Below are 22,033 nucleotides of genomic sequence, written 5' to 3'. Positions count from 1 at the left end.
GGGGGAAAGAGAGTGAACAAGTGTGCAAAGCATGTGTGACCTTTACCCAAACCCTAACCAACTTTGTAACCATCAATTAGGGGAGGGAAATATTGCAAAAAGACCCCTGGAGAAACCCCAATTCAAATCTCCAAGTGGAGAGAGCTAGAGCTCTCTATTTTTTTCCCTCTAAGTCAAATTTTAACCCTAACCCAAAGATCAACCGTGTTCACTTTGAAGATGGCGCCAAAACCACTTGGGTTCTATACCAAAAATGTGGTATACCACTTAAGGCACCCCCTGGAAAAAGTGGAGACCGAGACTCGGACGTTTGACAGCTCTTGACATCAGTTTTGTCGCAATATGGGCAGTGAGACAAGCCAGATTTGGCGCCCGTCTATCTCCTGATCTAGGGCGTATCCTCCATTGGAACTCACACATGTGAGATAGCCCTAGGTGCCAGGAAGAGGCCTGCGCTGGATTCATGGCAAGATTCGCACGTTTGCGATCTCTGGAGACGTTTGAACACTGGAAGAAACACACCTCCATGTGTTCGACGCCTTCTGCCCGCGCCAGAGCACGCTCACGCGCGCCCCCGCATGCCCAGCGCCGCGCCCGAGCCAAGCCAGCGCCATGGCCCACGCCCGCGCTTATAAAACCCTCCCAGACTTAGATTGTTCCCTTCCCCGCACCCTCAACCCTCACCGGAGTCGAGCTCGTCGCCGTTTGCCCGTGCGCAGCGAGTCCGCGGCCGCCCAACCCCTCTGCCACCGTAGACCGGCCAGTGGAGCCATTCCCAACCCCGTCCAGCCCTCGGAGAAGACTGTGCACACCTCCGTGAAGCTCCCCGAGTGAGGAATCGGAGTTTACATCGCCGGAGAGGCCAGTCCACGCTCGCCGGAGCTATCAACCCCGCCGGAGTACGTGGACCGGGTAAACCTCTTCACCGTCCTTCGATTCCTTGTGCACACAGTCGCTACGTTACCCCGTGAAGCTCACCGTGCCCTCGGATTGAACTAGCTCGCCGTGGTTTGGCCGGTATACTCGCCGCCGACGAGGACACCCGCATGCACGCGTGGACCGGGTGATTCCGGCCATCCCCGACGTCAAGCCGTACCTCGACGTGACCGCCAGAGTCTCCCCGAGCCAACCCCACCCTTTGCCGGACCTCCCTCGCCGCCGGTAAGCCGCGCCACCCTTTTCTTTCCCGCGGTTACTGTTTGCATAAGGGGAAGGACTGCGGGTGAGAGGGAGAGAAGGTCAGGGGGTTTTGTGAAATGTCAGAGACACAGGGGAATAGTGGCACGAGGGTAGATTTGCGAAGGTGGATTTAGTTTAAACCCAGGGACCTCGGTGTAAACTGTTTTTCCAGAAAACCTTTATTAAATCTGTTTTTAATTTGGACAGAAACTTTGAAAATGCATAACTTCTGTTTAAATCATCCAAATTTGGTCAAACCAATTTTGTCAGACTCTAAATAATGTAACCTACTTAAGAAAAATATAAAACCCCCTATATACTATAGAAAACTTTAAAGCTCTGATTTAATTATAGTTTTGACCAAAAGCTTAATAATAGAGCCAAAATTAGTTGCACTATTTGACTGGGGTTAGAAAAATTTTGAGAAGTTTGCCTCTACCTACTAAACCACATAAAAATGCTAAACCTCTCTGTCCACTCCATTTAAGTTAGTTTTACCCTTTATTCTATAATATGCTTAAGGATAAGGAAAATAGAAAATGTAATTTAATTAATGAACCAGAGAGTACCTCTATTTTTGTTAGGTTACTTATTCAATATAGTTCACTGGAAAAATATATCATACCCTGTTTTAGTGTAAAATAAGTAAGATCCCTTTTGTTTTAATAAAACAAGTGAAACTTAGAAAAACTCTACAAAAATAACCCCAAGGTAAAAACACCCCCACCCTTGGGATAACTAATGTTTTGTTAGTAAGAACTTAGGAAAAATAGGAGATCTGCTGTTTGACATTTTTCAAATAATAATGTAGTAGAAAGAGCCTTTTTGACTTTAAACTTAAGAAAATCATAACTAAATAACCACCCCTTAGTTTTCTGTGATTTTTAGCACAGAGACCTATTATTACTATGGGATGCAAACAAAAATAACCTTTAAGACAGAACCTACCCCTAACTAAGAGATGTAGTGTAAAGTGGGCCATTTTGCATAACTCTTGTCATTTTTGTTTAAAGCCTAGATTTTGTACTTTAAGCCTCAAAATCTTAAAACAAGCTAGAATAGCAAGTGACAATCCACTGTAATTTTTACAGAATTTTTGGAAGTTATTAAAGCACTGTCGTAGTTCAAACCTACACTAGAAACCCTAAATGGAAATTAAAGAAAAGAAAATGAATAATGAAAATTAATGTCGTCCTAAAACCTTTATAACTTTGTCCACTGAAAACTATAAAGACAGTACAAATCCACTATGTTATCCTAAAAGAAAAACCTAAGCTTGAAAAGGGAATAAGTCTATGTATATATATATACCACTAGAAGCCCCACATAACCAGGAAACCCTAAGTTAGTTCTTGACTTAGTTTCTTTAGCTTAATGTTCTTAAATCTTGCATAATCATGGCATACATGTTCATTGCATTTCGATAGACTGTAATCTTGCTGACGGAGAGTACATCCTCGTGCCGGAGCAAGGAGCTGCTCAGGAGGTAGCCCCCGATCCAGCACCCGAGCCTGCACCAGAGGACCTGTCTGCCACTGCTTTGGAAGGCAAGCCCCGGTTTTATGCATAACCTGTTATTTATGCTATTTTACTTCACTTAATGATTGTAGGTTTGATTGTGCACTTAGGTGTAGGAGTTGTTTGAAACCCTAGTTGCATGATCTCAGGAATCCTTTTGAGATGAATACTAGTATGACAGGTCGAGTAGTTGCTTTATTTAATTAGGATCTCGGTAGAAGACGAGTGATTTTTCTAGCACTCACGCGAGATCAGGAAATTGATTGTACCCACTTTCACACTGTCATGATACTAGTTGGTGGACAACAATCCATGGGGATTGGTTGTTCACGAGATGGAAAATGGAATAAGGATTAACGTGCGGATACCTGTGTCAAGCGTTTGAACGTACTAAACACATACCGAGAAATATGGTAAATCGGTAAGCCTAGTACCTGAGTGAACCTGCCCGCAGATTGCCCTCCTCACGCGACCTGAGACGAGGTCTCCCATTCCGGTTATGGTGGGTACAAGTGCGGTCACTGCACGACGGCCAGTCGGGGTCAGTGAGGCATTGTACGCCAAGGCGGTGAGCCCCTTTCTGTTGCCAGGGAATCGATGGGGACGGTTGATGTGTGTGGGGACGGAGTGCCCCTACATGTCGTGTGTTTAGGTTTACCTTGCAAGGATAAAAACTCGATTCGAATCGTCTGCTTCTCGCAGCTAATGAGACTGCTTGATCCATTGTACTGCATTGAGTAATAAGTGGAAGTATGATGAGTTGAGATAAGATGTTGATTGCTAATAATGCTTGCTACCATGTATGAGTAGATAGTCCACTTTTAGCCTTAAGAGAGTCACACTTAATTTTGACTAAGTTAAAATCTTGATTTAGAAACTCAGCTAGTGTTTTTGGCAACCAAACCCCACAGCCAAACAGCTGCATGTCTAGAGGTAGAGGAGTAGACTCCTCACACCGGGTAAGTCTAGCTGAGTATTAGTATACTCAGCCTTGCTTGTGGCACAATTTTTACAGGTTCTCTGGAGGAAATGGTTGCTGGAGTGACTTGGCCGTCCATCTTGCCACCGGGTTGGACTGTCGAGTGGGACCCTGCCTCGGCTGAGGAGGAGCATGAGGAGTGATGGGACAGGCTTCCCCATCTCTCTTTTTATTTACCGTTAGTTTATTTCCGCTGCACTTCGAATAATGATGGTTACTTTTGCAAAAATTCCGATGATGATGATGATGTAATAATTTAATACTCTGACATGTATGGTTTTATGCTTTATTGTATTTGCTCTGTGACTCACCTTCGAGTGAGATTGTGGTACTTGATCCTGTTAGTGGCCGTGTCGGACTAGATCCGAGGGATTGACGGGTTATTTCCATTTAAGTGTGGTCTAGCCTCTGAGGCGGGGCTTAGGCACTTAAGTTGGAATAATTCGGGCAGTTCCGCCACACCAAGCCTTCGCCGGCAACTTCCAGGGCACGTACGTACGCCCTTGGAACTCCTGGGATCTCCGAAGCTGCCGCCAGCAGCCGGGAGAGTCTCTCCGGGACTACATCCGGCGATTCTCGAAGCAGTGCACCGAGCTGCCCAATGTCACCGACTCGGACGTCATCGGCGCGTTCCTCGCCGGCACCACCTGCCGTGACCTGGTGAGCAAGATGGGTCGCAAGACCCCCACCAGGGCGAGCGAGCTGATGGACATCGCCACCAAGTTCGCCTCTGGCCAGGAGGCGGTTGAGGCCATCTTCCGGAAGGACAAGCAGCCCCAGGGCCGCCAGCCGGAAGACGTCCCCGAGGCGTCCGCTCAGCGCGGCGTGAGGAAGAAGGGCAAGAAGAAGTCGCAAGCGAAACGCGACGCCGCCGACACGGACCTTGTCGCCGCCGCTGAGTACAAGAACCCTCGGAAACCTCCTGGAGGTGCCAATCTCTTCGACAAGATGCTCAAGGAGCCGTGCCCCTATCATCAGGGGCCCGTCAAGCACACCCTTGAGGAGTGCGTCATGCTTCGGCGCCACTTTCATAAGGCCAGGCCACCTGGGGAAGGTGGTAGGGCCCACAACAACGACAAGAAGGAGGATCACAAGGCAGAGGAGTTCCCCGAGGTCCACGACTGCTTCATGATCTACGGTGGGCCAGTGGTGAACGCCTCGGCTCGGCACCGCAAGCAAGAGCGTCGGGAGGTCTGCTCGGTAAAGGTGGCGGCGCCAGTCTACCTAGACTGGTCCGACAAGCCCATCACCTTCGACCAGGGCGACCACCCCGACCGCGTGTCGAGCCCGGGGAAATATCCACTCGTTGTCGACCCCGTCATCGGCAACGTCAGGCTCACCAAGGTCCTCATGGACGGGGGCAGCAGCCTCAACATCATCTACGCCGAGACCCTCGGGCTCCTGCAGATCGATCTGTCCTCGGTCAGAGCAGGCGCGGCGCCTTTTCATGGGATCATCCCCGAAAAACGCGTCCAACCCCTCGGACAACTCGATCTGCCCGTCTGCTTCGGGACTCCCTCCAACTTCAGAAGGGAAACCCTCACTTTCGAGGTGGTCGGGTTCCGAGGAACCTACCACGCAGTGCTGGGGAGGCCATGCTACGCCAAGTTCATGGTCGTCCCCAACTACACCTACCTCAAGCTCAAGATGTCGGGCCCCAACAGGGTCATCACCGTCGGCCCCACGTACCGACACGCGTATGAATGCGACGTGGAGTGCGCCGAGGCCCTCGCCGAATCCGAGGCCCTCATCGCCGACCTGGAGAGCCTCTCCAAGGAGGCGCCAGACGTGAAGCGCCACGCCGGCAACTTCGAGCTAGCAGAGACGGTTAAGTCCGTCCCTCTCGACCCCAGCAACGACGCCTCCAAGCAGATCCGGATCGGCTCCGAGCTCGACCCCAAATAGGAAGCAGTGCTCGTCGACTTTCTCCGCGCGAACGCCGAAGTCTTTGCGTGGAGTCCCTCGGACATGCCTGGCATACCAAGGGAGGTCGCCAAGCACTCACTGATATCTGAGCTGGAGCCCGACCCGTGAAGCAGCCTCTGCGCCGATTCGACGAAGAAAAGCGCAGAGCCATAGGCGAGGAGATCCACAAGCTGATGGCCGCAGGGTTCATCAAAGAGGTATTCCATCCTGAATGGCTTGCCAACCCTGTGCTTGTGAGAAAGAAAGGAGGGAAATGGCGATGTGTGTAGACTACACTGGTCTAAACAAAGCATGTCCGAAGGTTCCCTACCCTTTGCCTCGCATCGATCAAATCGTGGATTCCACTGCTGGGTGCGAAACCCTGTCTTTTCTCAATGCCTACTCAGGGTATCACCAAATCAGGATGAAAGAGTCCGACCAGCTCGCGACTTCTTTCATCACACCTTTTGGCATGTACTGCTACGTTACTATGCCATTTGGTTTGAGGAATGCGGGTGCGACATACCAAAGGTGCATGAACCACGTGTTTGGCAAACACATTGGTCGAACGGTCGAGGCTTACATCGATGACATCGTAGTCAAGATGAGGAACGCCTCTGACCTCCTCTCCGACCTTGAAACGACATTCCGGTGTCTCAAGGCGAAAGGTGTAAAACTCAATCCCGAGAAGTGCGTCTTCGGAGTCCCCCGAGGCATGCTCTTGGGGTTCATCGTCTCCGAGCGGGGCATCGAGGCCAACCCGGAGAAAATCGCGGCCATCACCAACATGGGGCCCATCAAGGACTTGAAAGGCGTACAGAGGGTCATGGGATGCCTTGCGGCTCTGAGCCGCTTCATCTCGCGCCTCGGCGAAAGAGGCCTTCCTCTGTACCGCCTCTTAAGAAAGACCGAGTGCTTCACTTGGACCCCCGAGGCCGAGGAAGCCCTCGGGAACCTGAAGGCGCTCCTTACGAACGCACCCATCCTGGTGCCTCCCGCTGCCGGAGAAGCCCTCTTGATCTGCGTCGTCGCTACCACTCAGGTGGTAAGCGCTGCGATCGTGAATGAGAGACGAGAAGAAGGGCATGCATTGCCCGTCCAGAGGTCGGTCTACTTCATCAGTGAGGTACTGTCCGAGACCAAGATCCGCTACCCACAAATTCAGAAGCTGTTGTACGCAGTGATTCTGACGCGGCGGAAGTTGCGACACTACTTCGAGACTCATCCGGTGACTGTGGTGTCATCCTTCCCCCTGGGGGAGATCATCCAGTGCCGAGAGGCCTCGGGTAGGATTGCAAGGTGGGCGGTGGAAATCATGGGCGAGACAATCTCGTTCGCCCCTCGGAAGGCCATCAAGTCCCAACTCTTGGCGGACTTTGTGGCTGAATGGGTCGACACCCAGCTTCCAACGGCTCCGATCCAACCGGAACTCCATACAATGTTTTTCGACGGGTCGCTGATGAAAACAGGGGCAGGCGCGGGCCTGCTCTTCATCTCGCCCCTCGGGAAGCACCTCCGCTACGTGCTGCGCCTCCATTTCTCGGCGTCCAACAGCGTGGCTGAGTACGAGGCTCTGGTCAACGGGTTGCGCATCGCCATCGAGCTAGGGGTCCGACGCCTCGATGCTCGCGGCGACTCGCAGCTTGTCATCGACCAAGTCATGAAGAACTCCCACTGCCGAGACCCGAAGATGGAAGTCTGCTGCAACGAGGTTCGGTGCCTGGAAGACAAGTTCTACGGGCTCGAGGTCAACCACATCGCCCGACGATACAATGAGACTGCGGACGAGCTGGCTAAGATAGCCTCGGGGCGGACAACGGTTCCCCCGGACGTCTTCTCCCGAGACCTACATCAACCCTCAGTCAAGACCGACGACACGCCCGAGCCCGAGGCGCCCTCGGCTCAGCCCGAGGCACCCTCGGCCCCCCAGGGTGAGGCACTGCGCATCGAGGAAGAGTGGAATGGGGTCCCGCCTAATCGAGACTAGCAGACCCTGTACCTGCAATATCTCCACCGAGGAGAGCTGCCCCTCGACCGAGCCGAAGCTCGGCGACTGGCGCGGCGCACCAAGTCATTCGTCTTGCAGGGGGACGGGAAGGAGCTCTACCACCGCAGCCCCTCAGGCATCCTCCAACGATGCATATCCATCACCGAAGGTCAGGAGTTATTACAAGAAATACACTCGGGGGCTTGCGGTCATCACGCAGTGCCTCGAGCCCTTGTTGGAAACGCTTTCCGACAAGGTTTCTACTGGCCGACCGCGGTGGCCGACGCCACTAGAATTGTCCGCACCTGCCAAGGGTGTCAATTCTACGTGAGGCAGACGCACCTACCCGCTCAGGCTCTGCAAACAATACCCATCACCTGGCCGTTTGCTATGTGGGGTCTGGACCTCGTCGGTCCCTTGCAGAAGGCACCCGGGGGCTACACGCACCTGCTGGTCTCCATCGATAAATTCTCCAAGTGGATCGAGGTCCGACCCCTAAACAATATCAGGTCCGAACAGGCGGTGGCATTCTTCACCAACATCATCCATCGCTTCGGGGTCCCGAACTCCATCATCACCGACAACGGCACCCAGTTCACCGGCATAAAGTTCCTGTACTTCTGCGAGAATCACCACATCCGGGTGGACTGGGCCGCCGTGGCTCACCCCATGACGAATGGGCAAGTAGAGTGTGCCAACGGCATGATTCTGCAAGGACTCAAGCCGAGGATCTACAACGACCTCAACAAGTTCGGCAAGCGATGGATGAAGGAACTCCCCTCGGTGGTCTGGAGTCTGAGGACAACGCCGAGCCGAGCCACGGGCTTCACACCGTTCTTTCTAGTCTATGGGACCGAGGCCATCTTGCCCACAGACTTAGAATACGGTTCCCCAAGGGCGAGGGCCTACGATGACCAAAGCAATCGAACAAACCGAGAAGACTCACTGGACCAGCTGGAAGAGGCTCGGGACATGGCCTTACTACACTCGGCGCGGTATCGGCAGTCCCTGCGACGCTACCACGCCCGAGGGGTTCGGTCCCGAGACCTCCAGGTGGGCGACTTGGTGCTTCGGCTGCGACAAGACGCCCGAGGGCGGCACAAGCTCACGCCTCCCTGGGAAGGGCCGTTCGTCATCGCCAAGGTTTTGAATCCCGGGACGTACAAGCTGGCCAACAGTTAAGGCGAGGTCTACAGCAACGCTTGGAACATCCGACAGCTACGTCGCTTCTACCCTTAAGATGTTTTCAAGCCGTTCATATACCTCGTTTACATATGAAGTCTAACCATCAAGGAAGGGTCAGCCTTGCCTCGGCAAAGCCCGACCCTCCCTCGGGGGCTAGAAGGGGGGAACCCCCTCCGCATCAAAATTTTCCTCGGAAAAGGTCTTTCTGCCAGAACGTCTTTCGTGCTTTTCGACTACTTCGAAAGCGGGATCCTGAAAACGACGGAGTACATGTAAGCAGCCAAGGCCGACCGAGCTGAGGGACTCCTACGCCTCCGGGATACGGATACCTCACTCATCACCTTCTGCGATAAGTAACTCACGCTCGGATAAGCGATTCCGCTGACCGAACAAGTCTTAATGCTCGGAAATTTTTCTGCCGAAACGATTTTTCGTGCCTTCTCGACTATATCGATAGCAGAATCCTACGGACGAGTAAGAGTACACGTAAGCGGCAAGGTCGACTGAGCCGAGGGACTCCTACGCCTCCGGGATACGGATACCTCACTCATCACCTTCCGTGAAAAGTAACTCTCGCTCGGACAAACAATTCTGTTACCGACAAATAAGTCCAGATACTCGAAACAAGAGGAAAATAAACGCAGCTTTACAACGCGACGACAGTATGTTTGGGCCTCGGCGGCTGCAAAAAACATATGCACACTACAGGTGAACCGATCCTGCAGGCTCAGACGTCGATGGAGGGGGAACAGTAGCACCCTCGGCGTCAACTCCACCTTCGGCGAAGTCCGACCGAGCCTCGGACGGCAACGAGGTCGGAGGATCTCCGCTCCGAAGGACGACGTCAGCACCACGCCCGGGCCATCGCCACCAGGGTCTCCTCCAGGAACCTGGCCCGAGCAGACGGCTCGGCCGGCCGCCCCGAAGCCTCAGCCAGCTGTCCTCCGAGGACACCAGCCCGGCTCATGGCCTCGGCAACCCGACCCCGGCGCTGGTCCCGCCAGTGGACGGCCCGGCCAGGCTCCGGCCGACGAAGTCTTCTTTTTGAGCCAACTCTGCCTCTGTCCATGCTGACACCGCTGCCTCCGGCTCTGGCTCATCGCAGAGCGACCGAGGGTTTCTTTAACTAAGCAAGAGAAGCCTCGGGCGGCAAGGCCAACCGAGCCGAGGGACTCCTACGCCTCCGGGATATGGATACCTCACTCGTCACCTTCGCACGAGGCAACTCACACTTGGTTAAGCGGTTCAGTTAGCCGACAGGCGAGTCCTAGTGCTCGAAATGAGGAAAAACACGGCTTCATGCCAAAAATACATACATGTTCAGGCCCCGACAGCCACAATAAACAGACACCGGCACCCAAGGTGCCATTACAAACGGAACTCCGGTTCCACTCCCGCAGGTACGAACAACCCCCCACATTGGAGGGCCTGCGGGGCGACAAAACCCCTGGTGACTCGCCGACGCCCGCTCCGGCAGCAGCGACAACGACCTCCGCTCCAGGTGGCCAAACAACAGCAGCGATGGCCTCAGGCCGGACGCTGCTGCAACAATGCCCTCGCCCACGTCCCCACTCGAGGGGCGAGGACAAGCTAGCAAAGCCAAAGAGCCGGAGGCCCGGAGCGCGGATGGGGGCGGTGATCCCGTCGGCGACGAGGACTTCTTCAGCCGCCACCACCTCAGCGCCGACGACGGAAGCCATCTGCCCACCGGCAGATCCCCACTCGGATCCTCCCGGACGGGCGAGCACCACCTCCGCGCAGAGGCGCCGTACCGGGGCAAAGGTAGGACAGCCCAAGAACACGAACGCCGCCCTAGTAGCGCGTGACGTCTTGGGCGGTCCTCCGGTGCGCGCGGCGCGACGACCGCTCTCGCAGCCGGAGGGGGCACCGGGAGCCAGGCCAGAGCCAGCTGAGCCAGCGAGCCCAACGCGCTGAAGCTGACGACGCTCGCCGCCGACCAGCCCCGCGTTGTCGAAGTCTGACCCTCCCGCTAGGCTGGTGAGTGCCCTCTCCCCTGAATGCTGAGGGAGAAGGTGACCCACGAACCCGCGCGGGAGGTAGAGCTCCGGCTCAGTCCGGCCTCCGCCCCAGCTAGGATGATGAAGATCCTTGAAGCTGAGGGCGGGGCAGAGGTCGCAGCCCGGCTTGCTTCTCCCCACCATCAAACTGGTGGTCACCGTCTTGGGTGACCACCGGCGAGGGGATGCAGCCGGGCTGCCTGATGAAAATCCTTGAAGCCGAACGATGGCTGAAAGGTACCAACTTCCGCGAAGTTGCGTTCCTCCAACGACGACAAGACGAAAGCAACGCGAGCGCTCCCCGTCCGGGGGCTCGGAAGGTGGAAGGACGCGATGCATGGAGGGAGTGTGAAGACATGGTTGCCATCCAAGGGGTCACCCTCCTTTTAAAAGGCGACTCTCCCCACTGGCGTCCTCAGTCGGCGCGGACTGAGTCTTCTCCAACACGCTCCAAGGTCCTCCCCCTACGACACGGGGGCTGGGTCCCACGCGTCATGCAAGCTGGCCCAGGACAGAAGGAGCCAAAACCGTCGCGCGCGGTGCGCGCAACTGCCCAGCGGTTACAAGCATTCCTCCACTTTCGCCCAGACCAGCGCGTGAAAGGGCGGACCGCCATGCAGGCGGCATGCAACCGCACCAAGGGGGCGCACCCTTTCGACTTCGATGCGTCCAGCATGGAGGCCCAGGCCCACACGTCATGTAACCGGCGCGCCGGTTACTACGTGCAAGAAACCGCACCGCCACTCGCGCCAGTGCCGCGCCTTCTCGACTGCGGAACCGGTGCCGCGACTCGAGGCGACCCTGCGCATGACCCAACAGTGCCAACCGAGCACATCGGTCACGGGTCAGTCAGCCGTGGGAGAAGGCGCGACGGTCGATACGGCCAGAAATGGGCCGGCAGTAATGGCGGTGGCAGGCGGGCGGAAGCAGTAGTCAAGTCGTCAGCAAGCTCACGCCCCCTCCTGGGACAGTGAGAGAACCCTCTCCCACGGTGTGAAGACGACGCGTCCGTGTTCCGTTCCTCGAACGGCTCGCGCACGCACAACGGCTGCCCCGCGAACCACTCGTCCCGTCGCATTAACTCTGTGGCAGGACAGGCGGCACCTTTGGCAGGCGAAGCAGGCGACGCTTCACCTCCGCCATAATGACCGCGTCAAAAAAGGTGCGCCACGTCATTCGATTTCGTATCCTTTTCCACTCCCTCTTTCTCTCTCTTGCCACAGGGACCGGGAAAAGGGATACTCCGAAAGGGATCCTTCTCCGCGAAGGAAGCGGGCCCTGAGCCCCCCTACTGATCAGAGGTTCGAAGGCTGGCCCCTTGGAAGGGTTCAACAGCCGCCTCAGAGCACTCGGGCTCCGTGCCCACTACTGGTCAGAGGTTCGAAGGCTGGCCCCTCGGAAGGGTTCAACGGCCGCCTCAGGCCGCTCGGGCTCCGCGCCCACTACTGATCAGGGGTTCATAGGCTGGCCCCCGAAGGGTTCTGACAGCCGCCTCAGAGCACGCAGAGCGAGGGATGACCCTGGTACGTTCGATACATAACCAAGGCTCGGGCTACGCTCCCGAGGTACCCTAGGACATTTCCGAGACCCACAGGAACGATTTTGTAACGGAATCCCACCAGAGGGAGGCATCGAGCCCTCGGACCCCGTCAAAAGGGGACCGGGTCCGGCGAATCACCCGCAGGTACTTTTGGAGCGCGCCTCCGGGCCACTAGCCGACCCCTAACGAATGGGGCACGGGCGTCCACTCGGATTACCCATTAGCAACTCACTAGAGACACCATGTTCGACGCCCTCCGAGGGCAACATAGCGCTTTCCCCCCTCCTCCTTGCGGAAAGGCGACACAGGGGCGTATGAAAAAAGCCGAGTCTGTCCTTGACCGTCCTCTCGCTCTGTGCGGAGGCTCGGGGGCTGCTCTCGCAAACCCGGCTCCGGCCAAACCGTTGACAGCGTCAACATACCAGCCCGAGAACTTGGGACTCGACTATGCACCCGGGCTACGACCAGTTCGCATGAGGGAACAACCAGACCGGCTGAAGCATCACGAAACGTGCTAAGACCTCGAAGGAGTCAAACCACTCCTCCGAGGCCTCAGGGGCTACACCCGGCGGGTGCGCTCGCGCGCACCCACCGGAACAAAACGCAACCGAGAAAGGTCGGTCCCCTTGCAAAAAAGTGCGAAAAAAAGCCTCCAAGCGAGTATCAACACTCCCTTCGAGGCTTGGGGGCTACTGTCGGGGACCATAATTAGGGGTACCCCCAAGACTCCTAATCTCAGCTGGTAACCCCCATCAGCACAAAGCTGCAAAGGCCTGATGGGCGCGATTAAGGTCAAGGCTCAGTCCACTCAAGGGACACGATCTCGCCTCGCCCGAGCCCAGCCTCGGGCAAAGGCAGCCGACCCCGGAGGATTCATGTCTCGCCCGAGGACCCCCTCAAGCAACGGACACACCTTCGGCTCGCCCGAGGCCCAGTCTTCGTAGAGAAGCAACCTTGGCCAGATCACCACGCCAACCGACCGAATCGCAGGAGCATTTAATGCAAAGGTCGCCTGACACCTTATCCTGACGCGCGCTCTTCAGTCGACAAAGCCGAAGTGACCGCAGTCACTTCGCCGCTCCACTGACCGGCCTGACAAGAAAGCAGCGTCGCCTGCATCGCTCCGACTGCTGTGCCACTCGACAGAGTGAGGCCGACAGCAACTAAGTCCAGCCTCGGGCGCCATAGGAAGCTCCGCCTTGCCCGACCCCAGGGCTCGGCCCCCGTCTCGGCCTCGGAAGATGGACTTCGCCTCGCCCGACCCCAGGGCTCGGACTCAACCACGACTCAGAAGACGACGGACTCCGCCTCGCCCGACCCCAGGGCTCGAACACAGCCTCTGCCTCGGAAGACGGTCTCCGCCTCGCCCGACCCGGGGCTCGGACTCGACCTCCACCTCGGAAGACTGAAAGGGAAATGTGCCCTTGGGCCATTTCTAAGTGTTTTGGTGATTTAGTGTCCAACACAAGTGCCTAAGTGTAAAATAGTGGACAAAGTACAAATCAAGAACAAAGGTATGTTTCTAGACTTAGTACATTGTTTTATGGACTAATATATTGTATCTAAGTGCTGGAAACAGGAAAAATCGAATTGGAAATGAGATGGCTTTGTTCAGCCAAAGTATACTCAGTCTGGGAGCACCGAACTGTCCGGTGGTGCACCGGACAGTGTCCGGTGCGCTAGGCTGGCACGAAGTGAACTGGCCGCTCTCGGGAATTCACCGGCGACGTACGGCTATAATTCACCGGACTGTCCGGTGTGCACCGGACTGTCCGGTGAGCCAACGGTCGGCCGGGCCAACGGTCGGCCGCGGAATCCGCGCGCGACACGTGGCCGAGCCAACGGCTAGAAGGGGGCACCGGACTGTCCGGTGTGCACCGGACATGTCCGGTGCGCCAACGGCTCTCTGCCTACCAACGGTCGACTTCGCCGTAAAAGGAAAGAAATCGGGCACCGGACACTGTCCGGTGTGCACCGGACTGTCCGGTGCGCCAGACGACAGAAGGCAAGAATGGCCTTCCAGATTTGCTCTCAACGGCTCCTAGCTGCCTTGGGGCTATAAAAGGGACTCCTAGGCGCATGGAGGAGTACACCAAGCATTCCTACAACATTCCTAAGCACCAAGACATCGATCTCGCGCATTCGTTTCATTGTGATAGCATATAGAGCTCTAGTGGAGTTGTGAACTTATTGAGTTGTGTTGCGAGCTCTTGTTGCGACTTGTGTGCGTATTGACACTCTGATTCTTGTGTCTTGTGTGCGTTGCTAATCCCTCCCTTGCTCTGTGTTCTTTGTGAATTTCAAGTGTAAGGGCGAGAGGCTCCAAGTTGTGGAGATTCCTCGCAAACGGGATTGAGAAAAAGCAAGCAAAACACCGTGGTATTCAAGTGGGTCTTTGGACCGCTTGAGAGGGGTTGATTGCAACCCTCGTCCGTTGGGATGCCACAACGTGGAGTAGGCAAGCGTTGGTCTTGGCCGAACCACGGGATAACCACCGTGTCATCTCTCTGATTGATCCTTGTTGGTTATTGTGTTTTGTTGAGGATTCCTCTTTAGCCACTTGGCAATTATTGTGCTAACGATTAACCAAGTTTTGTGGCTTAAGTTTTCAAGTTTCCCAGGATCACCTATTCACCCCCCCCTCTAGGTGATCTCAATTGGTATCGGAGCCAAGTTCTCTTCAAGAAGGGACTAATCGCCCGAAGAGATGGATCCTAAGGGAAAGGGGATGGTGGTCAACAACGACAAGGAGTCTATCTTCAACGAGCCGAAGGATGACAAGCCTACCGACTCGGGCTCGGGCCACAAGCGCAAAGACGGGAAGAAGAAGAAGACAAGGCGCATCAAGGAGATTGTCTACTACGACAGCGACGAATCTTCCTCTTCCCAAAAGGACGACGACGACTACGAGAAAAAGAAAACGGTCAATTCGAACTTTTCTTTTGATTACTCTCGTATTCCTCAAAGTACAAATGCTCATTTATTATCCATTCCACTTGGTAAACCTCCTCATTTTGATGGAGAGGACTACGGATTTTGGAGTCACAAAATGCGTAGTCACTTGTTTTCTCTTCATCCTAGTATATGGGAGATTGTAGAGAATGGAATGCACTTTGATAGTACGGATAGTCCCATGTTCATTAATGAGCAAATTCATAAGAATGCACAAGCTACTACTGTTCTTCTAGCTTCATTGTGCAGGGATGAATACCACAAAGTAAGCGGCTTGGATAACGCCAAGCAAATTTGGGACACCCTCAAGATCTCTCATGAGGGGAACAACGTCACAATGCTCACCAAGATGGAGTTGGTGGAGGTCGAACTCGGGAGATTCGCGATGATAAGGGGATAAGAGCCAACCCAAACGTACAACCGGCTCAAGACCCTTGTCAACAAGATAAGAAGCTATGGAAGCACGCGATGGACGGACCACGATGTCGTCCGCCTAATGTTAAGGTCCTTTACTGTCCTTGATCCTCATCTTGTGAACAATATTCGTGAGAATCCTAGGTACACCAAGATGACACCCGAGGAGATTCTTGGAAAGTTCGTGAGTGGGCAAATGATGATCAAGGAGGCAAGATATGTGGACGATGCTTTGAATGGTCCTATCAACGAGCCTCAACCACTGGCTCTCAAGGCAACAAGAAGCAAGGAGGTGCTACCCAGCAAGGTGGCACAAATTGAGGCGGCCGGACTCAATGATGAAGAGATGGCCCTCATCATCAAGAGATTCAAGACGGCGCTTAAGGGTCGCAAGGGACAGCCAAGCAAGACCAAGACAAAGGGGAAGCGCTCATGCTTCAAATGTGGTAAGATTGGTCATTTTATTGCTAACTGTCCCAATAATGAAAGTGACCAGGAACAAGGGAGCAAGAGGGAGAAAAAGAACTATAAGAAGGCAAAGGGAGAAGCACATCTAGGCAAGGAGTGGGATTCGGATTGCTCCTCTTCCGACTCCGACAATGAGGGACTCGCCGCCACCGCCTTCAACAAGTCGGCCCTCTTCCCCAACGAGCGCCACACATGCCTCATGGCTAGGGAGAAGAAAGTAAGTATTCGAAACTCTACTTATGCTTCTTCAAGTGAGGACGAATCTAGTGATGAGGATGAAATAGATTATTCATGTTTATTTAAGGGCCTAGATAGAACCAAGGTAGATAAAATAAATGAATTGATTGATGCCTTGAATGATAAGAATAGGCTTTTAGAAAAGCAAGAGGATTTGTTATATGAAGAACATGACAAATTTGTAGAAGCACAAAAATCTCATGCTTTAGAAGTTAAAAGAAATGAAATGCTTTCTTGTGAATTATCTTCTTGCCATGAGACAATTTCTAGCTTAAGAAGCATTAATGCTGACTTGAATGCTAAGTTAGAGATTGCTAGTAAATCTAACTCTTGTGTAGAAAATGTTGTAACTTGCACTAGGTGTAAAGATATTAACATTGATGCTTATAGTGAACACCTAGCTTGCATTTCTAAATTAAATGAAGAGGTGGCTAGTCTTAATGCCCAACTTAAGACTAGCAAAAGTGATTTTGAGAAACTAAAATTTGCTAGGGATGCCTACATGGTTGGTAGACACCCCTCAATTAAGGATGGACTTGGCTTCAAGAGGGAAGCCAAGAACTTAACAAGCCATAAGGCTCCCATTCCCGCCAAGGAGAAAGGGAAGGCCCCTATGGCTAGTAGTGCTAAAAAGAACCATGCTTTTATGTATCATGATAGGAGACATACTAGAAATGCAAATAGAAGTTATGATGCTTTTGATTCATATGTTTATGATTCTCATGCCATGTTTGCTTCTAGTTCTTCCTATAAGCATGATAGAGATATGTCTAGGAGAAATGTTGTTCACATGCCTAGAAGAAATGTTGTAAATGTTCATAGGAAAGTTCATGGACCTTCTACAATTTATCATGCTTTAAATGCTTCCTTTGCTATTTGTAGAAAGGATAGGAAGATAGTTGCCAGGAAGTTAGGGGCAAAATGCAAGGAAGACAAAACTTGCATTTGGGTCCCTAAGGATATTTGTGCTAACCTTGTAGGACCCAACATGAGTTGGGTACCTAAGACCCAAGCCTAAATTTGCCTTGCAGGTTTATGCATCCGGGGGCTCAAGCTGGATTATCGACAGCGGATGCACAAACCATATGACGGGGGAGAAGAAGATGTTCACCTCCTACGTCAAGAATAAGGATTCCCAAGATTCAATCATATTCGGTAATGGGAACCAAGGCAAGGTGAAAGGTTTAGGCAAGATTGCAATATCCAATGAGCACTCTATCTCTAATGTGTTTTTAGTTGAGTCTCTTGGATATAATTTACTATCTGTCAGTCAATTATGTAATATGGGATATAATTGTCTATTTACAAATGTAGATGTGTCTGTCTTTAGAAGAGGTGATGGTTCACTAGCATTTAAGGGTGTACTAGACGGCAAACTTTATTTAGTTGATTTTGCAAAAGAGGAGGCCGGTCTAGATGCATGCTTAATCGCTAAGACTAGCATGGGCTGGCTGTGGCATCGCCGCTTAGCACATGTGGGGATGAAGAACCTTCACAAGCTTCTAAAGGGAGAACACGTGATAGGGTTGACTAACGTGCAATTCGAAAAAGATAGACCTTGTGCAGCTTGTCAAGCAGGTAAACAAGTGGGAGGAGCACATCACAGCAAGAATGTGATGACCACTTCAAGACCTCTGGAGCTGCTGCATATGGACCTCTTCGGACCCATCGCCTATCTGAGCATAGGAGGAAGTAAGTATGGTCTAGTTATTGTTGATGACTTTTCCCGCTTCACTTGGATGTTCTTTTTGCAGGATAAGTCTGAAACCCAAGGGACCCTCAAGCGCTTCCTCAGGAGAGCTCAAAATGAGTTTGAGCTCAAGGTGAAGAAGATAAGGAGCGACAACGGGTCCGAGTTCAAGAATCTTCAAGTGGAGGAGTTTCTTAAGGAGGAGGGGATCAAGCACGAGTTCTCCGCTCCCTACACACCACAGCAAAATGGTGTGGTAGAGAGGAAGAACAGGACGCTCATCGATATGGCGAGGACGATGCTTGGAGAGTTCAAGACCCCCGAGCGCTTTTGGTCGGAAGCCGTGAACACGGCTTGCCACGCCATCAACCGGGTCTACCTTCACCGCCTCCTCAAGAAGACTTCGTATGAGCTTCTAACCGGTAACAAACCCAATGTATCTTACTTTCGTGTATTTGGGAGCAAATGCTACATTCTAGTGAAGAAGGGTAGAAATTCTAAGTTTGCTCCCAAAGCTGTAGAAGGGTTTTTGTTAGGTTATGACTCAAATACAAAGGTGTATCGAGTCTTCAACAAATCATCGGGTTTGGTTGAAGTCTCTAGCGACGTTGTATTTGATGAGGCTAATGGCTCTCCAAGAGAGCAAGTTGTTGATCTTGATGATGTAGATGAAGAAGACGTTCCGACGGCCGCAATTCGAACCATGGCGATTGGTGATGTGCGGCCACAAGAACAAAATGAGCAAGATCAACCTTCTTCCTAAACTATGGTGCATCCCCAACCCAAGATGACGAACAGGTACCTCAAGTGGAGGCGCATGATCAAGGAGGAGCACAGGATGTTCAAGTTGAAGAGGAAGAAGCACCTCATGCACCTCCAACCCAAGTTCGAGCGACGATTCAAAGGGATCATCCCGTCGACCAAATATTGGTTGACATTAGCAAGGGAGTAACTACTCGGTCTCGATTAGTTAATTTTTGTGAGCATTACTCTTTCGTCTCTTCTATTGAGCCTTTCAGGGTAGAAGAGGCCTTGTTAGATCCGGACTGGGTGCTGGCCATGCAGGAGGAACTCAACAACTTCAAGCGCAATGAAGTTTGGACACTGGTGCCTCGTCCCAAGCAAAATGTTGTGGGAACCAAGTGGGTGTTCCGCAACAAACAGGACGAGCACGGGGTGGTGACGAGGAACAAGGCTCGACTTGTGGCAAAAGTTTATGCCCAAGTCGCAGGTTTGGACTTCGAGGAGACTTTCGCTCCTGTGGCTAGGCTAGAATCAATTCGTATTTTGCTAGCATATGCCGCTCACCATTCTTTCAGGTTATACCAAATGGATGTGAAGAGCGCCTTCCTCAACGGGCCGATCAAGGAGGAGGTGTATGTAGAGCAACCCCCTGGCTTCGAGGATGAACGGTACCCCGACCACGTGTGTAAGCTCTCTAAGGCGCTCTATGGACTTAAGCAAGCCCCAAGAGCATGGTATGAATGCCTTAGAGATTTCTTAATTGCTAATGCTTTCAAGGTTGGGAAAGCCGATCCAACTCTTTTTACTAAGACTTGTGATGGTGATTTGTTTGTGTGCCAAATTTATGTCGATGACATAATATTTGGTTCTACTAACCAAAAGTCTTGTGAAGAGTTTAGCAGGGTGATGACTCAGAAATTCGAGATGTCGATGATGGGCGAGTTGAAATACTTCCTCGGGTTCCAAGTGAAGCAACTCAAGGACGGCACCTTCATCTCCCAAACGAAGTACACGCAAGACTTGCTAAAGCGGTTTGGGATGAAGGACGCCAAGCCCGCAAAGACTCCGATGGGAACCGACGGACACACCAACCTCAACAAAGGAGGTAAGTCCGTTGATCAAAAAGCATACCGGTCAATGATAGGGTCGTTACTTTATCTCTGTGCTAGTAGACTGGATATTATGCTTAGCGTATGCATGTGTGCTAGATTTCAATCCGATCCTAAGGAGTGTCACTTAGTGGCGGTGAAGCGAATTCTTAGATATTTAGTCGCTACGCCTTGCTTCGGGATCTGGTATCCTAAGGGGTCTAACTTTGACTAAATTGGATACTCAGATTCCGACTATGCTGGATGTAAGGTCGATAGGAAGAGTACATCGGGGACGTGCCAATTCTTAGGAAGGTCCCTGGTGTCGTGGAACTCTAAGAAACAAACTTCTGTTGCCCTATCCACCGCTGAGGCCGAGTATGTTGCCGCAGGACAGTGTTGCGCGCAACTACTTTGGATGAGGCAAACCCTCAGGGACTTTGGCTACAATCTGAGCAAAGTCCCACTCCTATGTGATAATGAGAGTGCTATCCGCATGGCGGAAAATCCTGTTGAACACAGCCGCACAAAGCACATTGACATCCGGCATCACTTTCTGAGAGACCACCAGCAAAAGGGAGATATCGAAGTGTTTCATGTTAGCTCCGAGAACCAGCTAGCCGATATCTTTACCAAGCCTCTAGATGAGAAGACCTTTTGCAGGCTGCGTAGTGAGCTAAATGTCTTAGATTCGCGGAACTTGGATTGAATTGTAGCATACATGTGTTTATGCCTTTGATCATGTTCATTCTGCATTTAGTTGCTTATTATGGTGCTTAAGTTGTACAAGCACTCCCCGGACCTCACAAGTCCTTGTGCAAGTGATGCACATATTAAGGGGGAGATGTGTTACAACATGACCCTTTGAGACTAACCACATGCTTGAATTTGCTCGATTTAGTCTCGAAGGAGAATTGAAAGGGAAAAGGTGGACTTGGACCATGCAAGACTTCCACTGCACTCCGATGAAAAGAGTAACTTTTCCAAGTTCATCTTTAAACTCTTATTGCCTATTTGCTCTTAATTGAAGATTTTGGTGAGGCAATGGGGTTAAAGGGCCAAGATTGATCCCGTTTTGGTGCTTGATGCCAAAGGGGGAGAAAATAAAGGCCAAATCGATAAATGGATCAACTACCACTTGAGAGATTTTGAAAACAGTAGAATAGAGCTTTTTGTTTTGACAAAACTCTTTTATTGTCTCTCTTGTCAAAAGTTGGCCTCTTGTGGGGAGAAATGTTAATTATGGGAAAAAGGGGGAGTTTTTGAAATCTTGAATCAAATACTCTTGGAATGACTCTCTTTATGCTTTAACATGTGCGTTTGACTTAGAGATAGAAATTTGAGTTTGATTTGCAAAAACAAACCAAGTGGTGGCAAAGGAGGATCCATATATGCCAAAAATTGAACCAAAACAATTTTTGATTCCTGTTTGATTTGATTTTGCACTTGTTCTACTTGCTTTATGTTGTGTTGGCATAAATCACCAAAAAGGGGGAGATTGAAAGGGAAATGTGCCCTTGGGCCATTTCTAAGTGTTTTGGTGATTTAGTGTCCAACACAAGTGCCTAAGTGTAAAATAGTGGACAAAGTACAAATCAAGAACAAAGGTATGTTTCTAGACTTAGTACATTGTTTTATGGACTAATATATTGTATCTAAGTGCTGGAAACAGGAAAAATCGAATTGGAAATGAGATGGCTTTGTTCAGCCAAAGTCTGCTCAGTCTGGGAGCACCGGACTGTCCGGTGGTGCACCGGACAGTGTCCGGTGCGCCAGGCTGGCACGAAGTGAACTGGCCGCTCTCGGGAATTCACCGGTGACGTACGGCTATAATTCACCGGACTGTCCGGTGTGCACCGGACTGTCCGGTGAGCCAACGGTCGGCCGGGCCAACGGTCGGCCGCGGAATCCGCGCGCGACACGTGGCCAAGCCAACGGCTAGAAGGGGGCACCGGACTGTCCGGTGTGCACCGGACATGTCCGGTGCGCCAACGGCTCTCTGGCTACCAACGGTCGACTTTGCCGTAAAAGGAAAGAAATCGGGCACCGGACACTGTCCGGTGTGCACCGGACTGTCCGGTGCGCCAGACGACAGAAGGCAAGAATGGCCTTCCAGATTTGCTCTCAAT

The sequence above is a fragment of the Zea mays genome, chromosome 3, assembly GCF_902167145.1.
Source record: "Zea mays cultivar B73 chromosome 3, Zm-B73-REFERENCE-NAM-5.0, whole genome shotgun sequence".
NCBI lineage: Eukaryota > Viridiplantae > Streptophyta > Magnoliopsida > Poales > Poaceae > Zea > Zea mays.
This window is presented reverse-complemented; position numbering follows the sequence as displayed.